Genomic DNA, 20867 nt, shown 5'->3' with positions numbered 1-20867 from the left:
CAGCATTATCTCCTGCAAATGTAAACAAACTTGTTTGTCTGAGCGACTGGCTGAACAAGAAGTAGGACTGAGTGGACTTGTAGGCTCTAAAGTTTTACATTGTTTTATTTTCGAGTGCAGTTATTTTTTGTACATAATTCTACATTTGTAAATTCAACTTCCATGACAAAGATTGCACTACAGTACTTTTATTAGGTGAATTGAAAAATACTATTTCTTTTGTTTTTTACAGTGTAAATATTTGTAATAAAAATAATAATATAAAGTGAGCACTGTACACTTTGTATTCTGTATTGTAATTGAAATCAATGTATATGAAAATGTAGAAAACATCCACAAATATTTAAATAAATGATACTCTATTATAGTTTAACAGCGCGATTAATAGCTATTAATTTTTTTAATTGCACAATTAATCATGATTACTTTTTTAATCGTTTGACAGCCCTATTAGTAACACAAGAGATTCCATAAATACAATGTGTTTAGAGACAAGAACCTATAAACAGAGCCTGTTAAGGCATAAGCACCATGTTTAGGGCTCCAGCTCATGGAGTCAGGCAATTACATCAGAATCTCAGCTTTCATTAAAGAGAGTGTCTGGCATCATGGTTGCAAAGAAAACCTAGAAAATGTGACCTAAATGTAACCAAAGCAGAGATGTCAGCCTGGGTCCACAGACAGCCTGAAACCACAGCACTGAAAGGTGGGAACTGTCCATGCATCTATGTATGTGTTTACTCCAAGGTTTACTGCAATCGGGTCTTCAGCAGAGGACCAGATATGCTAGCATACTTGACCCACCTATTCAGATACACCATAGCTGCTAAGTTAAGTATTGGGTGGGGCCCTAATGATGATGCTGCCCCATGTTGCTCCTGAGAAAGGGTCCTAAACTGCTGCTTCCCAACTATGGTGCATCTAGGGCCCCACATGGCCTAATTCAGCCCTGCTTGGAAGGAAGACAGGTTAGGACTGGAGCATGAGAAGGATCACAAAGATCTTCAACAGAGAGAAGGAGGCTCAGCTTGCTCCAGCCCTTACAGGTACAGCTCTTACTCTATGTATCAAAGAACAGCACATTCTCCATGAAGGCAGAGTTGTTACTTTGGATGACAATGAAAGTTACGCAATTGCAAATGGGAAAGGAGGAGGTCCATATGATTTTGAAGGAAACAGGGAATTCTCCATAGGATTGTAACTGGGGAGGGGACACACAAGAGAGTCTCTTTACTAACACTATGAAAGATAAATAAATCCATGTTTTATTTAGCAATATTTGTATTAAGCTATAGCAAAAAGAATAACACTAGTGTAGCGACAGAAAAGTACCATTTGTTTTGTTTTAAAGCTACTGTACAGTATGGCTATGACGTTGTAATAGTGGCACTTGCAAAAAAACACATTGCGCAAAGAGCCTCTCCCTTCTGCACAAAAATGCAGGAGACAGCCATAAATGGGCTTCAGGGCTGTTGCACTGCTTGTCTCTCTAACAGCCCCAGAGGAGATGTGTCTGGGAGAAGAGCCATGTCACGCACAGCATAGCTGAGCTACCTCGTACTGTCAAGAGCACACCTTTTCCAGGGGGATGACAAAATTCTGCTTCCCACCATGCTGTCCCCAGCACCTGTGGGAGTCATTGTGCCTTTTAAAAGGCACAGATCCAAATTTTCAAAAAATTGCACAAAAAAGGTGCATGCATTAATTTCCTACACCTGAATCAGGTACATAATTGCCCCAATGCCCACAAATCAGGCAAAGTTGCTCACAAAACGTGTGTGTATGCATCTTTATACAACCTCCACCCAGGCAGGAGCAGTAGTCAATCGGGTGGGTGCATTGCCCCTTTAGGCCATAATGCTTCCAAAGGAACCACTGTATTGTACTTCCTTCCCCTCCTTAACATATCCATACCTGACAGGAGGCATAATTTTGCCGTTTTTTTAAATATGATTTCATTTGACTGTATGATTGTTATATTTTACTGTAACAGATGTGCTTTAACTATAGTTTAAGAAATACATTTTACATGTATTCTTGAATATGCCCATAAAAAAGTCTAAAGACTATATTTTTTAAGTACAATAGAATGATTCAGTGGAGGGACTCCTCTGTTAATACCATTTAAAGACATACCTGTATTGATTTGAGAGACGGCTGCTGAAAACACATTTTCACTAATGAAGGTCTCTTTGCTTACAGTTACAAAAGCAGCAATAGATGGAACGATAAACGAACCAGGAGCCAGTCTCTCATAGGTTAAGTATTTCCCCATTTTTGATTATTAACAGATGTAATTATCTAATAATAAAAAGAGTTGCTGCTAATTACTACAATACTGAAGAGATTTATTTTATCTTGTACCGCTTGAAAATTTGACATCATTCTTGGCTCCAGCATCATCCCCCCAATTATAGTCCCCTGGAAGAGTGAAAACAACGAGAGCCATTAAATATGTCACAACACAGAGTGAAGGGAAGAAGTGCTGGAAGTGGAGGGTTTTCAAAGAAAGCAGAGGAAATCTTGCAGCACAATGAGTTCAGAATATGTTTTTTCTTCTCTCCCTCCTCCCCCTCCCCATTTTATGACCTAAGAACTGGCGCAAAAGGGGTGTGTTCTTTCAGGTTTATAGCCTTGACTAATGGAATTGCTCTAAATAACATTTTGATCTTGTAAGGTCACACAGAGTGCTATACCTTTCCTTTAATGATTCAGGTCTGGACCAAGCATTTCCCAGAATTGAGATGGTAATGAAGTCATTAGTTTCTTCCTACTTGAAGCTCTAGTAAGAAAGGGGAATTCTATGGGTAAAGTCTGAGTGGGCTTTTTTCATAAAGCTCATACCCAGCTGAGCTGTAACACCTGTTACATTTTCCCAGGAGCTTGAGACATAGGGCATTTCCAATCTATTTGCTCTTCTTCTTCTACACCACATTGACAAAAGCTGGAGAACGGTTTCTAAGGCAGTGCTAATTGAAAATCTGACTGGTGCAAATGTTAACTCGAGTACCACATAAGACACTGATTATTATTTCCTCATTGTCTTTCATAATGCAAGAAATGCAAAACTAAATTTAATTGATACACATTTGAGCCTCTCCCCCCATCCCAATAAATTGCATTTTTATCTGTAGTCTAAAAGAGGAAGGCCCAAGAAAATCAGTTTGAAAATTATTCTTACAGAACACTTTTTGATAGCAGAAATATAGGTCACTGTTCAGTTCAGAGGCACAGAACCAAGACACAATAATTAACCAGTATAGAGTTAACAAGAATATACTATTCTAACAGGAATATATTAATCTGCAAAGGGGAAACTGTAAGAAAATAAAGTTTCCTAAGAAAACCTAATAAAGAGAAATGTTCATTGCTCAAATGAGGGTCTGTGGAAACCGGTTATAGAACAAAAGCAAATTTGGAAGATATAGTTCTAAATCTGCCACTGATTTTCTTTAATAGATATAAATGAAGCATAAACAAACATACACGCATTTTAAGAAGACTCCTCTTGTCACAAAATTACCCTAGGCCATCACACTCACAAGTGCATGTAAATAGTGCAGTAACCATAAATTCATATAAATACCACAGTAACCCATAGGCAAAAACTGGCACATATCCTGCTATATCACCTCAGGACTGCCTCTTGCCAGATCTCCCAAAGTGAGTTGATGTGAAAGCTATGTTTTATATAGAACCATCCCCAATATTCTTTGCTCTATACTTGTAATATACTACTGCAGCTGAGGTCAGAGAAAGAACTCAAGCTGGAGTATCATTAGTTCAAGAAAAAGGAAGCTGCTGGCAGGGCTCTCTCAATAGGGTCTCCTTGACTTTGGAACTTGCTCCCTCCATTAAGCCAACACTGGCCAGTCTTATTGACCTTCAAGGCATGCAGCAAAACTTAGCTTTTCACTGGGGCTTTGGGAGTGAGGGGGTGTTTGTTTACCTTTTTGCTGAAGGGTTAGTTGGCTAATGTTGTAGCTGTATACAGCTTTATATCTGAATCAAAAGGCTTATTTTTTTTAATTACTGACTCAGTCATACCCCCATTGCCTTAAAAACAACACGTAATTCACAGAGCACCTAGAGTCAAAGCCAGAATTTCTACCACCTTGCACATTGGGGCCATCGTTTACATTGGTGCAAAGCAGTTGTAAAACGCTGCTAAATCAGAATTTGGCACAGGTGAGAATGCCTAATCAAAGTACAAAACAGCTGAGAATCAGGCACTTAGAATAGAATTGAAGTTCTTGCACAACTCAGGAACCTGTAGCAAGCCTATAGATAAGAGGGAGTCTGGATAATGCAAAGAACAATCCTGCATTTGCAGGAAGATGGACTGGACAAAGTAATTTTCCATGTCTAATTTCTATAGTTCTATTATGTATATGTATATAGAACAAAAATTCAGGGCTACACTGTCTGTTCTAGAGATATACAAAATGTTCATTGCTACAGTCTAAATTAAGGAAAACCCACTCACAAATATCAAGCTAGCTTGTTATTTATACTTATCTGAGCTTGTAAACCTTTTACTGGAACATTTTGCTCTACTAGACAGATGTAAATCATTAGAGACTGAGTACAAATCACACAGTAATTATTCTTGATCCCCGATTGGCCAAGTCTACCCCATGTGATTGGGAGAAGCCATCATAACAGTTGCAGGCAAGTATTCACAGAAATCAGCTAAGTGCAGCCTCTCTGTGAAATTTCAGTTTCCAAAACAAAACTATATAGTGTACTGTCAAGGTTCCTCCCCCACTCTGAACTCTAGGGTACAGATGTGGGGACCTGCATGAAAAACCTCCTAAGCTTATCTTTACCAGCTTAGGTCAAAACTTCCCCAAGGTACAAAATATTCCACCCGTTGTCCTTGGACTGGCCGCTACCACCACCAAACTAATACTGGTTACTGGGGAAGAGCTGTTTGGATGCGTCTTTCCCCGCAAAATACTTCCCAAAACCTTGCACCCCACTTCCTGGACAAGGTTTGGTAAAAAGCCTCACCAATTTGCCTAGGTGACTACAGACCCAGACCCTTGGATCTTAAGAACAATGAACAATCCTCCCAACACTTGCACCCCCCCTTTCCTGGGAAATGTTGGATAAAAAGCCTCACCAATTTGCATAGGTGACCACAGACCCAAACCCTTGGATCTGAGAACAATGAAAAAGCATTCAGTTTCTTACAAGAAGACTTTTAATAAAAATAGAAGTAAATAGAAATAAAGAAATCCCCCCTGTAAAATCAGGATGGTAGATATCTTACAGGGTAATTAGATTCAAAAACATAGAGAACCCCTCTAGGCAAAACCTTAAGTTACAAAAAAGATACACAGACAGAAATAGTTATTCTATTCAGCACAATTCTTTTCTCAGCCATTTAAAGAAATCATAATCTAACACATACCTAGCTAGATTACTTACTAAAAGTTCTAAGACTCCATTCCTGGTCTATCCCCGACAAAGACCAGCATATAGACAGACACACAGACCCTTTGTTTCTCTCCCTCCTCCCAGCTTTTGAAAGTATCTTGTCTCCTCATTGGTCATTTTGGTCAGGTGCCAACGAGGTTACCTTTAGCTTCTTAACCCTTTACAGGTGAGAGGAGCTTTCCCCTGGCCAGGAGGGATTTCAAAGGGGTTTACCCTTCCCTTTATATTTATGACATGTACATTTGTAATAAATCTTCATACACAAAATCATTGGACCAAATTCTTCCCTCAGTTATACCCATGTGCAACCCATGGCAGACATTGGCCCACTGCCCTATGTAGTTAGGAAGGAAAACAATGTAGGAATTGAGACAGGATAATTTTGCTTTTGTGTTCCCACAGTTCCCTCTGCTTCACCACTTCTGCAAGCCTTGTTCCCTCCGACCCACAACATCCTGTTTGTCTTCTCCTCCAATAACTGTCTTCATGCTTTCTTCCACACTGCCCCTCTTGCATGGAATACCCTCTATAAACTAGGACACAAGGCAGGTCACTTGTTCTAAATCCTCCCAAACAACCAAACTCTACTAGGAAGACTACACGATCTAACCAACTAACAGTGGTTCAGGAGGGGGCCAGTTGGGGATGGTTATGTATCTATTTAAGTGGTGATTGCATGTTCTATTCCTCTCCTCCACCCTTCATCCATCACTTTTCCTCTCCATCTCTAAGCTTTTGGGGCAGGGACTGTGTCTAATCACGAGCTCAACTGTGGCTTTGGCATCAGCCCCAAGTATGGCAGAGTGCATAGCTCCCAAGAGAAGACCAGGAACCAGATTTTGAATCAGGAATTCAGATCCCTTGTTTCCCAGCCTTGCTCTGGAATGGGGCAGAGATGTAATCAGTTCCAGACCTATGACTGGCACAGATTGCTTCCTTCTCTGTGCTAGCTCAGCTATGCTGGTTGGCACATTGTGGAAGATGGAAACAAATCTCCACGCATTCCTTGCCCATCTGTACCAGAAGGTAAGGAGCAGTCCCACACAGGCTACTCTCCCTCCCACTCTCCTACTCCCAACATATGTTGCCAGCCCCTGCATAGACATGTACAGCAGGTCACAAGCTGGCCCTATGTTTGAACAACATCTAGCACGATCATAATACAGAATAAGAAGAATCTTCAAATTGTAATTAGCATCATCATTGTATTTTGCCAGTCTCCTCACTGATACAGCCCAAAAATAAACAGAGGCCTAAGAATCTTTCATAGTTCATTCTGTCTGGAATGAATATGATTTCTTTGCACTTGTCCCAAAAAATAAGAAGAATGGGGTCAATAGCAATAGCATCAGTGGCCCCTCATCCCAGCCCCAACATCCTATAGAAAAGTGTAAAGAGCACAAATGTCAGTGGCGTCTCCTAGTTAAGGTTTATAAAAATGTTTACAGCCTAACCTCATGTTTTCATTTGCTTATAACTTTTTGAAACTTTTATCACTCAAGTGGATTAATTATTATTTATTATTATTTTTGTAGATTTTATGTCTGGCCCAGGTTGATTTTTTCCAGAAGTATGGTTCAACAGATTGAGTAAGAAGAAAATAGTTTTCCCCATTATAAAAAATTATTTCAACTATTTTTTAAACAGATTGCAGTTTTCTCAACCTGCTCTTAAAAACACAGCACATACAGTTATTAAACTCCAAACACATCCCCTCCCTAGGGTTTGGCTTTATTATAAGAAACAAAAATAGTCTTCTGCCCAAGTTTAGCTGTTCTTAGAGTCTTCCTGCGGAACTGCAGAGCCCACACCCTAAAGAACCACTTCCTCTCCTTATCTTTAATAGAGTTAATGAGTTACCTGGGGAGTTGCCATAACCTACCAAACCCTCTCCCAGCAGGATCAACATCTGCTAACTGGGTGGTGTATTTCATGCAAGGAAAATACTACTAGCATGTTACACAGCTTCACAGCCAAAACACCCTATTGACAAATCAAAGCATTAACATAAAATAAAAATATCATAAATCAGCCCCCCCCCCAAAATCAGATTGGATTAAAAAAAATCAGGAGATTTTTGTTTAATAAGTTGGATGTTACTATAAACCTTCTGGTGTGACTTTAGGATTTGCATTTGCAAGCATTTCTCCATAACCTTGACAGGTTAGAAATTAAAAAATGAAAGCTGAGATTCTCAAATAATCATGTGACTCCAAGCTTTGGGGATTTAAGAAAACCACCAAATCACTATGAGACTTGTGATAAGAATCATGACAGCTGACAAATGGCTTGAGATTGAAAATTGAAATGTGATGTGGGAATACCTCTGTGTGTACCAGACAAAATTGGTTTTGATTTGACCAAGTTATGACCCTTTGAAAATCATGTACCAAGAATATGCAACACATTTTCACAGCTCATGAAGCGTGCAGCTAGGGAAGAATAAAAGGATGTGAAAGAGTTAGGTAGTGCTGCTGCCTACACTGTAAGCTGTGAAGTGCCTTAGGAGGTGCATGGATGAGGAAGACACAAAGGTGCAAATTTTCACATAGGCTGCTAATTTTAGGTGCTTCAGCTTCAGACAACCTAGACTTAAATTTCAGAGATAAGTACTTGCCATTCCCATTCACGTCAGTTGGAGTTGTGGATACTCAGCACCTTAAAATATCAGCTACAAGACTCTAAAACTGGGCACTCAGAAGTTGAGCCATCCAAAACCAACAGCCTCCTTTGAAAGTTTTGTCCAAGAGCCCGCCTTTCAGACAACTGAAGTTAGTGGGACCTGTGAGCAATCAGCACCTCTGAATATTAAGCCTTACTTGTCTCAACTGGGTACATGAAAATGGAAGCACTCAAGATTAGTGGACACTTTTAAAAATATGGCACAAAGGGAATTAGGCACCTAACCTGCTTAGATGTTTTTGAAAGTCCCACTAGCTGCCTAGTCTACATCTTTAAACATTTAAATCTGGTTCATAGTTACTTGCACAGCTGCTGAAGATCACAGGAGATGGGTCCTCTGCTGAGGACTTCCCGAGATATATACAGGACAGAGCCTCCCTCCTGCAGACATCAAAAGGCGAACTGAATAGGGTGGTCTGGTGGTATCTGACCATAGAGTTCCACTGTGTGATATTTACACAGACCAGAAAATTTCTGGAGTCCGAGAGGGTGAAACTCTTTTTTATGTTTTATTCTTTCTCTCTCCTGCCTCCCCTTTATCCTTTTCTTTTAAAGAGACTTAACATAATTCTTTTGTATGAAATTTCCTAAGAGAATGTTATGGGGACATTCAAAATTCCAGAAATTCTAAAATTAATGTTGTGCACATGATATTAATTCCACTATCAACATGTAAATATATAAGGGGCAGATTTAACTGAATTTCACAATATTTTTCAAATAAAATCTCATTGTATTCAAATTCCTCTGAGGAACTTACTTCTGCTGAGTTGGCTAAGAAAAACAAGTTAAAACAAATCAAACCTCAGTTAACTGAAAGGGAACAAATTGAAGAGAGTCTACAGGAGAGCAACAAAAATAGGTTTAGGGAAAAATCACTTATGAGGAAAGATTGAAAGAATTGAGGATGTTTAATCTGGAGAACAGAAGGCTGAGGAGGGCCCAGGATGAAATCCTCCAATATTAAAAAGGAAACGGATGGTGATCAATTGTTCTCCATGTCCACTGAGAGTAGGACCAGAAGTAATCAGCTTTGTTTGTAGCAAGGGAGATTCAAGTTAGATACGAGGAAAAACTTTCTAATAGCAAAGAATAGTTAAGCACTGGAACAGGTTACCAAGGAAGGTTGTAGAATTCTTGTCATTGGAGGTTTTTAAGAACAGATTATAAAAAAACCTGTCATGGATGATCTAGGTTTATTGGTCCTGTCTCAGTACAAGGGAGACAGACTAAATGAGTTCTGAGGTCCCTTCCAGCCCTACATTTCTGTGTGATTTCTTCACTGAGATTTCCAGTACTACCCAATTGGACTAGTGTGATGAGGAGTGATAGCCCACTCCTCTTATGATATCTGTGGGGTGATTGTGGTGAGTGAACAAGTTGACCTTCCCAGACTTCCTCCCAATTCAAACACCTCAAGAAGGAAGAGCAGGGTCAGCCACTCTCCTCCCCAATGATGTCAGGAAGAGGAAGGAGATCAATCAACATCCCACAAAGAACAGGGGGAGAGGAGGCAAACAACCACCTGCTGTCAGAAACATCAGAAGAGGGAGGGAGTCTGCAGGACACTACCCCTCCTAGCACATAAAACAGCAAGAGAGAGAGAGACATACACACACAGAGAGACTAGTATAGAGAGTAGTGGGGAAATTCAGAAATTGTACATGGTCTTGACCTAAAAAAGGGCAAAATGTTTTCTGTGGAGTTCATTTAAACCTGGAATCCAATGTGAATCTCATATACAAGACTGAAAAAACCTGAAGGACCCTATAAAGCAAAGTCACCGAAGGTATGTCTACACTACAAAATTAGGTCGAATTTATAGAAGTCGATTTTTTTAAAAAGCTATTTTATACAGTCAATTGTGTGTGTCCCCCACTAAACGCATTAAGTCAGCAGAGTGCATCCACAGTACCAAGGAGTGATACAGGAGGGCCAAGGAGCAGTGGGAGATTGCTAGAGGGGAAATATATAAGCTCAAGGCTAATTAAGGCATGGTCCCCTGTAGACTAGGGAAGGTGGCTGCAGGTTAATTGGAGCACCCGCAGTCAATCAAGGCCCTGTTAGGAACCTAATAAAACCCTCTGCTTCAGGCAGACAGGGGAGGAGGAGGAGGAGGAAGGAGCGAGGACTGGAGCTTGGAGGTGTGTTGAGAGATTTGGAAGACTTGAGTACTGAAGTAAGGGAGACCCTGCCCCAGCAGGACAGGAAGACTCCCTTCCCCACAGCTTCTAAGGACAGATGGTAACCCCACCTAAGGGGGACAAGGGTAAGAAACCCTCAGGTGTTGAGAGGGGCTGGGACTCAGAGTGAGGAGCAAACCCAGACCCCTCCCCTGCTTCCCTCCTATACCACCTTCCTGGGCTACTAGCGGGGCCCTCAGCACCCAAGAGCACGGGCAAAGGGTGGCATTTTAGCTCCCCGCCAAGAAAAGCGCAGGACCCACCAGACTAACGCAATCACTGAGCTGCAGCTATCAAGGGTAGTGACTCTGGGAAATGTGCAGGTCATAGTGGATGACTTTGCTGCAATGGGATTCCCTAACTGTGGTGGGACGATAGATGGAACGCATATCCCTATCTTGGCACCGGATCACCAAGGAAGCAGGGACATAAACCAAAAGGGGTACTTTTCAATGGTGTTGCAAGCACTGGTGGATCACAAGGGACATTTCACCAACATCAACATGGGATGGCCGGGAAAGGTACATGACGCTTGCATCTTCAGGAATTCTGATCTGTATGAACAGCTGCAGCAAGGAACTTATTTTCCAGACCAGAAAATAACCATTGAGGATGTTGAAATGCCTATCATTATCCTTGGGGTCCCAACCTACCCCTTAATGCCATGGCTCATGAAGCCATACACAGGCACCCTGGACAGTAGTCAGGAGCTGCTCAACTATAGGCTGAGCAAGTGCAGAATGGTAGTAGAATGTGCATTTGGACGTTTAAAAGCACACTGGTGCAGTTTACTGTCTCGGTCAGACCTCAGCAAAACCAATATTCCCATTGTTATTACTGCTTTCTGTGTGCTCCACAATATTTGTGAGAGTAAGGGGGGAACGTTTATGGTGGGGGGGGGGAAGTTGAGGGAAATCGCCTGGCCACTGATTATGCACAGCCAGACACCAGGGCGGTTAGAAGAGGACTGCAGGGCATGTTGCGCATCAGAGAAGCTTTGAAAACCAGTTTCATGGCTGACCAGGCTACAGAGTGACAGTTCTGTTTCATCCTCCTTGATGAAAAGCCGCCCCCTTGGTTCACTCTACTTCCCTGTAAGCCAACCGCCCTCCCCTCCCACCTTCGATCACCGCTTGCTGAGGCAATAAAGTCATTGTTGTTTCAAATTCATGCATTCTTTATTAATTTGTCACACAAATAGGAGGATAGCTGCCAAGGTAGCCTGGAAGGGGTGGGGGAGGAGGCAAGGACAAGCCTACATTGCACTTCAAAACTTATTGAATGCCAGCCTTCTGTTGCTTGGGCAGTCCTGTGGGGTGGAGTGGTTGGGTGCCTGGAGCCCTCTCCCTCCCCCACCTTCTTGGGTGTCTGGGTGAGGAGGCTATGGAACTTGGGGAGGGCAGTTGATTACACAGGGGCTGCAGTGGCAGTCTGTGCTTTTCTTGCACCTCAACCATATGCCGGAGCATATCAGTTTGATCCTCCAGTAGCCTCAGCATTGCATCCTCCCTCCTCTCATCACACTGCTGCCACCTCTCCTGTTGTTCCAGCCATCTGTCCTCACGTTCATTTTGTGCTTTCCTGGACTCTGCCATTGTCTGCCTCCACGCATTCTGCTGGGCTCTTTCAGTTTGGGTGGACTGCATGAGCTCAGAGAACATTTCATCGCACATGCATTTTTTTCACCTTCTGATCTGCACTAGCCTCTGGCCCGGAGATGCTAGTGGCAGTGTTGAAACATTTGCAGCTGCGGGAGGAAAAAAAAGGGAGAGTAAAATTGAAAAAGACACATTGCCATTTAAAAGGAGGGACTGATATTTTTGCTTTAACGTGCAGCACAAACCCAACTAACCCCTGCCCTCCCACACCCAATTCTCTGGGATGATCGCTTCACCCCTCCCCCCACCGCGTGGCTAACAGCGGGGATGATTTCTTTTCAGCCACAGGCAAACAGCCCAGCAGGAACGGCCACCTCTAAATGGCCCCTTAATAAAATTCTCCTATTTCAACCAGGTGACCATGAATGATATCACTCTCCTGAGAATAATACAGAGAGATAAAGAATGGATGTTGCCTGAATGCCAGCAAACACCAGGACTACACGCTGCCATGCTTTCTTATGCAATGATTCCAGACTCCATGCTACTGGCCTGCCGTGGTAAAGTGTCCTACCATGGAGGATGCGATAAGGCTGCCCTCCCTAGAAACCTTTTGCAAAGGCTTTGGGAGTACCTCCAGGAGAGCTTCAAGGAGGCTTTCTGATCCCCAGACACGTTAACACACTTTTCCAGTAGCTGTACTGGCCACAAATGCATCCCAAATCTTCGGGGCAAATTAATACTTAAACACGCTTGCATATAAACCGTGTATTATATTTACGAAAGTACACTCACCAGAGGTGCCTTCTCCACCTTCAAGGTCCAGGAGCCCAGGTTGGGAGGGCATTGGCTCCAGTGTGATGAACAGTTCCTGGCTGTTGGGGAGAATGGTTTCTCTGCTTGCCTGGTGTGTGCTATCATCTTCCTCGTCCCCAAAATCCTCATCCCTGTTGCGTGAGACTCCCTTGCAGGAGTCCACATACAGGTGTGGGGTAGTTGTAGGGGCACCCCTAGAATTGCATGCAGCTCATCATAAAAGTGGCATGTCTGGGGCTCTGAGCCCGAGTGGGCATTTGCCTCTTGGGTTTTTTGGTAGGCTTGCCTGAGCTCCTTAACTTTCATGCAGCACTGCTGCAGGTCCCTGTTATAGCCTCTGTCCTTCAAGCCCTTGGAGATTTTTTCAAATATTTTGGCATTTCGCCTTTTGGAACGGAGTTCTGATAGCACAGATTCATCTCCTCATACAGCGATCAGATCCCGTACCTCCTGTTCAGTCCATGCTGGAGCTCTTTTGCGACTCTGGGACTGCATGGTCACCTCTGCTGATGAGATCTGCATGGTCACCTGTGATGATCAGCTCGCCACGCTGGCCAAACAGGAAATTAAATTCAAAAGTTCGCAGGGCTTTTCCTGTCTACCTGGTCAGTGCATCCAAGTTGAGAGCGCTGTCCAGAGCGGTCACAATGGAGCACTCTGGGATAGCTACTGGAGTCCAATACCATCGAATTGCATCCACACTACCTCAAAATCGACCCAGTGATGTCTATTTCAGCGCTAATCCCCTTGTTGGGGAGGAGTACAGAAATCGATTTTAAGAGCCCATTAAGTCAACAAAAATGGTTTAATTGTGTGGACAAGTGCAGGGTTAAATCCATGTAATGCTGCTAAATTTGACCTAAACTAATAGTGTAGACCAGGGCTGAGTTTCTCACATTTTTTCTCTGTATCCTCCAGTCTGTGGACCTCACTGTCTTTGAGAGTCATCCATTTTAACATTAAGGCTAACGTAAAACTAGCATTCCAGCACTGGCACTAGCAAATTTCAAGTGAGATACTGTGAGAGCATCCCCAACTCTTCAGACATTTCTACTTATTATTACCATAGAGTCTATGAACCATACTCATGGACCAGGACCCTGTTGTGCTAGATTCTTTACCAAAAAAAATGGTCCCTGCCCTAAAGAACTTACAATCTAGTTAAGTGCCTATATGATTGCCATTACTATAGTATCTGAGCACCTCACAATCTTTAATGGATTAATTTTCACGATACTCCTGTAAGGTCCAAGAGTTCTGAGGAAACTCAAACGTGAAATTGCAGAACTACTAACTGTAGTCTGTAACCTATCATTTAAAATGAGCTTCTGTACCAAATGACTGGAGGATAGCTAATGTGATACCAATTTTTTAAAAGGGCTCCAGAGATGACCCCGGCAATTGCAGGCAGGGAAGTCTGATTTCAGTATTGGGCAAACTGATTGAAACTATAGTGAAGAACAAAATTGTCAGACACATAGATGAACGTAATTTGTTGGGGAAGAGTCAACATGGTTTTTGTAAAGGGAAATCATACCTCACCAATCTAGTAAAATTCTTTGAGGGGGTCAACAAGCATGTGGACAAAGGGGATCCAGTGGATAAAGTGTACTTAGATTTTCAGAAAGCCTTTGACAAGGTCCCTCACCAAAGGCTCTTAAGCTGTCATCGGATAAGGAAGGTAGGTCCTCTCATGGATTGGTAACTGGTTAAAAGATAGGAAACAAAGGGTAGAAATAAATGGTCAGTTTTCAGAATGCAGAGAGGTAAATAGTGGTGTTCCCCAGGGGTCTGTACTGGGCCCAGTCCTATTCAATATATTCATAAATGATCTGGGAAAAGGGGTAAACAGTAAGGTGGCAAAATTTGCAGATGATACAAATTTGCTCAAGATAGTTAAGTCCCAGGCAGACTGCAAAGAGCTACAAACAGATCTCTCAGAACTGGGTGACTGGGCAACAAAATGGCTGATGAAATTCAATTCTGATAAATGCAAAGTAATGCACATTGGAAAACATAATCCCAACTATACGTACAAAATGATGGGGCCTAAACTAGCTGTTACTACTCAAGAAAGAGATCTTGGAGTCATTATGAATAGTTCTCTGAAAACATCCACGCAGTGTGCAGCGGCAGTCAAAAGAGCAAACAATGTTAGGAATCATTCAGAAAGGGATAGCTAAGACGACAGAAAAATAAATTGCCCCTATAAATCTATGGTATGCCCACATCTTGAATATTGCATGCAAATGTGGTCGCCCCATCTCAAAAAAGATATATTGGAATTGAAAAAGGTTCAGAAAAGGGCAACAAAAATGATTAGGGGCATGGAACAGCTGCCATATGAGGAGAGATTAATAAGACTGGGACTTTTCATTTTGGAAACGTGACAACTCACGGGGGATATGATGGACGTCTATAAACTCATTCCTGGTGTGGAGAAAGTAAATAAGGAAGTGTTATTTACTCCTTCTAGGGGTCACCAAATGAAATTAATAGGCAGCAGGTTTAAAGCAAACAAAAGGAAGTATTTTTTCACACAATGCACAGTCAATCTGTGGAACTCCTTCCAAGATGACGTTTTGAAGGCCAAGTCTATAACAGGGTTCAAATTAGAACTAGATAAGTTCATGGAGGATAGGTCCATCAATAGTTACAGGATGGGCAGGATGTTTGCCAGAAGCTGGGAATTGGTGACAGGAGATGGATCACTTGATGATTACCTGTTCTGTTCATTCCCTCCGGGTTACATGGCATTGGCCACTGTTGGAAGACAGGATACTGGGCTAGACGGACCTTTGGTCTGACCCAGTATGGCCATTTTTATGTTCTTATGAGATACGGAAGTGCTACTGTCCCTATTTTACAGATAGGAACTGAGGCTTACAACAATTAAAATTGTCCAAGGTCACACAGACAGGCTGTGGTAGAGCAGGGAATTGAAACCAAGTGCCCCAGGTTTCAAGCTTGTACCCTTACCCCAGGATAGCTTAATTATTTGTGCTTCAGGTTATTAGGAACTCTTTAATCAAGGTGAGAGGTACTGTTAGTTTGTTAAGTTAGCCATTAGCTTGTGTTTTATCTTATATTTCTTTTGTAACCAATCCTGACTTTTATGCATCATTACTTGTAACCACTTAAAATCTATCTTTCTGTAGCTAATAAACTTACATTTTTTATTTTAACCAGCATATTTGGATTAAGGTGTGTGGGAAACTCCATTTGGGATAATAAGGCTGGTGCATATGATTTTCCTTGAAATTATGAACTTTCTATGAGCTTGACTGTTCAGAATCATACTGATCAGTACAAGATGCACATTTCTGGGGGACAAGGCTGGGACTAGGAATTTGCAGATGTGGCCCTGTATGTAATTCATAAGTGATTGGTCAAAGCATTAATGTAACATACCTGGGAGTAGTTTTGCATGCTGAAGGCTGTGGAAACAGGCCAGGAGTGGAGGTTCTAACAACAAAACTGTGTAAAAGGCACCCCAGGCTAGAGAATTAAGGGGACACAGCTGTTCAACAGTCCAGATTGTACCCTGGGTGCAAGACCATAGTGAAAGGGTAGTTATCAGTGGTTCAGTCAAACTGGGGGAAACTTGTCTAGTGGAGTCGCTCAGGGGTCAGTCTCGGGTTCAGTACTATTCAGTATTTTCATTAATGACTTGGGTAATACAGTGGAGAGTATGCCTATATAATTTATGGATAACACCAAGATGGTCAGTGTTGCAAGCACTTTAGAGGACAGGATTAGAATTCAAATTTACCTTAATAAATTGGAGACCTGGTCTGAAATCAACAAGATAAAATTCAATAAAGCAAAGTCCTACACTTAGGAAGGAAAAGTCAATTGTACAACTACAAAATGGGAATAACTGGCTTGGGGTAGTACTGCTGAAAAGGATCTGGGGGTTATAGTGGATCACAAACTGAACATAAGTGAACAATGTGATGCAGTAGTGAAAACTACTACTATCATGCTGGGGTGTACTAACAGGAGTGTTGTATGTAAGACAAACAGAGGTAACTGTCTTACTCTTCTCATCACTGGTGAAGCCTCAGCTAGAGTACTGTGTCCAATTCTTGGTACCACACTTTAGGAAAGATGTGGACAAATTGGAGAGAGTCTAGAGGAGAGCAACAAAAAAAGATAAAAGGTTTTGAAAACTTAATCTAAGAGGAAAAGTTAAAAACACTGCACATGTTTAGTCTTTAGACAAGAAGACTGAGGGGAAACCTGATAACAGTCTTCAAATATGTTAAGGGCTGTTACAAAGTGGACAGTAATCCATTGAAAGCAGGACAAGCAGTAACAGGCTTAATCTGCAGCAAGCTAGATTTTAGTTAGATATTAGGAAAAACTTTCTATCTATAAAGGTAGTTAGACTCTAGAACAGGCTTCTAAGGAGGTTGTGGAATCCCCATCATTGGATCTGTGAGGTACAGTCAAAGTTTACTTGATCCTGCCTCAGAACAGGGGCTTGATGACCTCTTGTAGGTCTGGAAGGGACCTCAGTTCTATGATTCTATTCAGGAGTCAGATAAGATAAGCACAATGGTCCCTTCTGGCCTTTGACCCCATTATTCTCTGGGAGTCAGTCTCTACTTTAGCTGTTTCAAAGTCCTAGGCAAGAATTATGACAGACTAAAGGGAGCAACCATATTCCACTTGAAATTTTCTAAGGCCCTGTGTGAAGATGTTCAGATTTTGGAAATGTATGTAGTGTATTTGGGCATTGGGGAAGGATCTGGAAATGCTTGGCAATATGGAGGTTTTATTAGTTGGGAGGGGAATCAAAGAGCTTCTCACTGGTATCTGTGATAGGCCAGGCACCAAAGATTATAAAATGTAGAGGAGGGGAAAGTTTTGACGGCAGGCCGAAAGAATGTGCCACCTTCACCTCCCCCCCTGCCAAAAAGCACAGTGCCCTATAAGGACACATATTGATGTTCATGTGTCCATGGTCAAGTCAGCGTTATAGGCAACCAAAACAAATTATAGGGAAAAAGGGAGGAGGAGAGAGAATGAATTAGTTTTGGATGTCAAAGAAAGTAAGAACAGACTTTGTTCATATACTGTTCCTATCCTCATTCAAACAGGTAAGAGGGGGAAAAAACTCCCTAGAGAAAAAAAGTCCCTTTTTATTTTGCTATAGTGCCCCAGGGAAGGGCCTCTAGCACACAGGCCCTGCTTTTACAAATGCTTCCCTTTCCTTACATGGGTCTTTTACTAAGAGTAAAAAATCCACATTCCTCATTTGTTTAGCCTGAAATCCCCTGCACATTCCCACAAACTACTTCCTTTTCTCTCTTTTTAGCAAAACTCCCTCTCTTTTTAATGAAGAGAAGTTCAGAGAGTTTTTCCCATGAATAGATGGCAGGCACCTGGGAGTTATGAATTTTAAAGTGATCATTTTCTTTCAGCCATTCTGGACAATGGGGATCTCCTTTTGACTCACTTTCACAGCTTTGAGAGGCTCTCAGATCAGCCACATTCCAATCAGATTGGAGTCAGATCAGAGCTGTGCTGGACTGCATCAAGGTCTCTCACAGAAAGACAAGGAGCAGATGGCCAACACTGAGCTCTCCTCCCCTTTTCAAAGTGCAATGGAAGGCAATGTGGGAAAGCGTTCCCCCAGCATTGCCTATTGATTTCTGAATAGGACCACCACATGCCACCAGCCTGTAGGTATGAACCTCTGTTAACAGATGGTGAGATCATTATGAGCAATTAATTCCTTTAATGTATCAGTGGGAACATGTTGGAAAGGATGATGCAAGCACAGAATGAATAGTGAACTTCTCATTCCTGGGGGAGAGCAGCAGCTACATCACTGAAGGATGGGAATATTCTTTCAGGAGCTTCTGTACATACTGAGAACCAGAATTAGCTGTTTGGTCCACAGAAATGAGGCATGTTTTTTATTAACTAATCATCCTTCCCTTGTTGATACTGATTAATAACAGATTTATTTCTAGATCATTTTTAGACACACAAAAATTCAAAACAATGGGGCGGAAAATTTAAGACTGTCTACATGTGATAGGAACGTAGGGAATTTGGTCTAAAAATTGAGGGAATAATGCTATAAATGTTTTGTTACATAAATTTCATTTATGATGGTTATAAATGAATATAGAAAAAACTATTTTGAACACTATATAACACCACTGTTTATATATAAAAGAAATTCATGCTCTCTCTTAGCACTAAAAATATATGCATGCAAAATAAACCTTGAACAGTCTTGTCTGAAAGTTTAAAAGGACTAAAGTATTTTATATAGAAATTATATTTTCTTTAAATTATGCAATGCAGAAAAAACTACACAAACTAGTTAAAAACAAAAATACTCTATATATACACACACAAATTGTGGTCTGGCTACATTAAAATTCACGTTGTTAATCACTGTAAAGACTGGGACATTTCTAATTTTTTCTCCTTTTTTAAATGTATACAAGAATTATTTTTCATTTTAGAGACAGAAGATGCAACATAGATGGCTAGTTAATTTTTGTCTTTAAGATGACAGGAAAATGTAAACAGGAAATACAGACAACTATTCACTTATTCATATTTAAATTACACTTTTTGCTTGTAATTAAGACACTCGAGTAGTGGCTCTGTTCATGAAATTTACATAACTGTACAATAGCTTGCCTAAGTGAACATCAAATGGTAGTTAACCTTGAAGTGTATTATCTTAATTGAATAAATCTGGCTATCGTTCAATAAATTAAAACCAAAAGATAATATACCTTTACACTACTAAAATTATTTTTAAAAATAATCTGGTTTTGAATGTTAATATGGTTCACTGTTGCTTTTCCTCTAGGTTTTTATTTATGCTGTAACAGTAGTCCTTTCAAAAAAATCATAGTACCATAGAGACACATACATGTTTGCTGCTTTTTCCACATTGTTTGCAGTTTGTGTCAGTGTCACATTCTGGAAAGCATTGATAAGAATATCAGAATATTGAATCAAAATGTATAATTTGCTTGTTTGAGATATTCCCTCCCCTACTTCCTCCATCCTTATTGGACTTCTGTCGCTCCCTTCCCCCACTGTGCACCAGCTGAGTATCCCATTGCACAGCAAGAAGTCTAGGTGGGAGAATATAGATTTTTGCATAGGTTAAATAGGAAAGCCACATTCCACCACATTCCCATTTAAATCAGATTTACATGGGGTGTAAATCCCCTCAGAATAGAGCCATTCACAAAGGGCTCAGAATATTCCCCTTACAATGTTGATTACATTAAATCAGTAACAATCACAGTAACAATGTTTCGGTAATTATATAGTTAAGGCAAGAGAATTGTGCAGTGTATTTATATTTTCATGAAATAAGTTAACGAAGAGCCACCTGTGCCTTGTAGCAGTTTTCAAGAGAAAATAGGAGAATACAGGTGTTCCAACAGTATATCTGTAGATTTTGTATATTAATTTGCAAACACTGAAACCTAACATATTGTAACTGAATGCAGCAACACACTGTTTAAAGGACAATATTTTGGGTTTTGTTTGGGTTTTTTTAACCACAAAAGACTATAGTTCCTTGGCTATCAAAAACAGCTGTAATTTGAGCTTCTCTCATTCTCACAATGTTCACCATTGTACCTTATGCAATATACATTGTACATGCTCAGCCCTAACCCATATGGGTAGACAAGAAGCATTCACACTGTGAATTACCATTTTTCCCAGCATCTAGTGCTAGTCAGACAGCACAATAATAAACTAGAAGCGCCTTTGTCTGTTAAAACATTGTTCTTCATTACTACATGAAAAGCAAATGGTCTTTGTACAGAGGAAGAGTGGCACACAACTGCTCTGGAAGTAGGGGAAGGAATTTGTATCATGAGCTGACCACCTCATAGATACAGATGCCAGTCATCAATCTTTTTCTCAGTAGCCCACCCATCTATGCCTTGGAAAAGATTTTGAGCAAGCATGTGTTCATTATTAGATTTAATGAAATAAGGGATTAGAGGGACTGCTTGCTTTCATACCCGGGGAGAACACCCCAAGCTTTCATCCACAGATGTTTAAGAAATCACTTCATCTGATTCCTTATTGATGCTTGGGTAAAGTGAAGTAAATCAGAAAGATCATTGTTTTTCTGGGACCATTT

The sequence above is a fragment of the Eretmochelys imbricata genome, chromosome 2 (assembly GCF_965152235.1).
Source record: "Eretmochelys imbricata isolate rEreImb1 chromosome 2, rEreImb1.hap1, whole genome shotgun sequence".
Classification (NCBI taxonomy): domain Eukaryota; kingdom Metazoa; phylum Chordata; order Testudines; family Cheloniidae; genus Eretmochelys; species Eretmochelys imbricata.
The sequence above is the reverse complement of the archived record's forward strand: the minus strand, read 5'-3'. Positions refer to the sequence as shown.